Genomic DNA, 2,150 nt, shown 5'->3' on the forward strand with positions numbered 1-2,150 from the left:
CAGAAGGCTGGCGGTTCAAACCCACCAGCCACTCCTCGGAAGGAAGGTTGGACAATCTACTTCCGTAGTGATACCGCTTCGGAAATCCAAGGAGGGGTCGCTACAAGTCGGATGCGAATCGATGGCAGTGCGTTTGGTTTTTTGGTTTGATTTCCCTTACTCTGGGAGCTCTGGTGGCATAGTGCCTAAGGCATTTGACCGCTTCAGAAACCCAAGGAGGGATCGCTATGAGTTGGATCCGACTAGATGGCAGTGAGTTTACCTTACCATAAGGAACTCTGGTGGTGCTGTTAAGGCATTGGGCTGCTGATGAAACGCTCCGAGGTTCAGCTGCTTGAACCGGCCAGCCTGCGCTGCAGGAGAAAGATGAGGAAATCTGCTTCTGTAAAGATTTACAGCCTTGGAAACTCTACAGGGGCTGCTACGAGTCAGAACAGACTTGGTGGCAGTCGGGTTTTGTTTTGTTTTGTTTTTACCTTACCAGGATGTCTTTCTCCTGGGACTACTCCCTCCTGATAACATGTCCAAAGTAGTGAGACAAAGTCTCACCATCCTCCCTTCTAAGGAGCATTTTGGCTGTACTTCTTCTAAGACACATTTGTTCATTCTTCTGGCAGTCCATGGGGTACTCAGTATTCTTTGCCAACACCATAACTCAAAGGCATCAATTCTTCAGTTTTCCTTATTCATTGTCCAGGTTTTGCAAGCATATGAGGCTATTGAAAATACTATGGCTTGGGTCAGGCGTAAATTAGTCCTTAAGGTGACATTAAAAAAAAAAAAAAAAAACCTTTAAAGAAGTCTTTTGAAGCTGATTTGCATAATGCCATGCATTGATCCATTTCTTGACTGTTGCTTCCCTGGGTGTTGATTGTGGATCCATGTAAAATGAAATCTTTGACAATTTCCTTATTTTCTCTGTTTATTGTTGCTTATTGGTTCAGTTGTGAGGATTTTTGTTTTCTTTATGTGGAGGTGTAATCCATGCTGAAGGCTGTAGTCTTTGATCTTCATTGCTGAGTGTTTCAAGACCTCTTCACTTTCAGCAAGCAAGGTTGTGTCATCTGCATATCACAGGTTGTTAATGAGTTTTCCTCCAATCCTGATGCGTGTTCTTCCTCGTATATTCCAGCTTCCAGGATTATTTGCTCAGCACAGGTTTTCACCACTTATCTTTTGGCTTAAAGTTGATTTAATTTAAATTGCAGAATGTAACTCTGTGAACAATCAAATACAACATTTTCTTTATGTTTTGTTTTAAATAGATTTGGGAGAATTTACTTTGAGGAGACTGGCAGGGGGTAGGTAGCTAGAAGAAAGAGGAAGAGAGAAAATAAAATGTCATGGAAAATAGAGAACTGAAACTCAGAAGTGTTTGGTTCAAATATCTTGAGCTAGGTATCTGAACTCTGGGCTTCATTATCTTTATTTCTAAAATTAGCAACTTGGATTCTACTTCTAAAATCCTGTGGTTCTATGAATACTTTCATTCTATTATTATCCAGCACATCTTTCCACATACTTTTTCAGATGTCACATAATGCTTTAGACTCTCAGTATCAACTTTAGGGATCTGAAAGTTGCTAAGTTTTCTTTTCAGTAACTTTATTAATATAAGTCTGAAAAGACCTGGCCCCTTAGCTGTACTTGGCTCAGTCATTAACTAAAGAAAGTCCTTTTGTAGATTAAAACCAGTTGAGCACTAAATAGGAAGCAAATGACTGTGTGTCTATGCGCTTCTTTTGTGGAGGCAGAACCATGGGCAGCGTGTGTGCACCAGCGTGGTTAGACGTACCTGGCTGTGGGTCACGGGGAGCTGAAAGGGCATTATTAGTGAAAAGTGTGCTGTGGGTAAATTACTGCTAAGAGATTTGGAACATTTTTTTCTAAGCCACCAAATTTGTTTGTTTTTTAATTACTCCTCCCTCTCCCCATCCCCCAGTAAACATTAATCTTCTTTTGTTTTGATGGGTTTACCTATTCCAGATATGTTATATAAGTGGGATCATATAATATTTGTCCTTGTGTGTGTTGTTTAAGAAATTTGGGATTTTAATTAATAATTATAATAAGCTAAGTGCTTCAAGGTATTATGTCCTTCAAAAGGAGAAACATGCCACTTAGGGGCAAAAATCCTTTGATGCTCTATC

The sequence above is a fragment of the Orycteropus afer genome, unplaced genomic scaffold (genome assembly GCF_000298275.1).
Source record: "Orycteropus afer afer isolate SDZICR_OR568_19922 unplaced genomic scaffold, OryAfe1.0 scaffold00097, whole genome shotgun sequence".
Taxonomy (NCBI): domain Eukaryota; kingdom Metazoa; phylum Chordata; class Mammalia; order Tubulidentata; family Orycteropodidae; genus Orycteropus; species Orycteropus afer.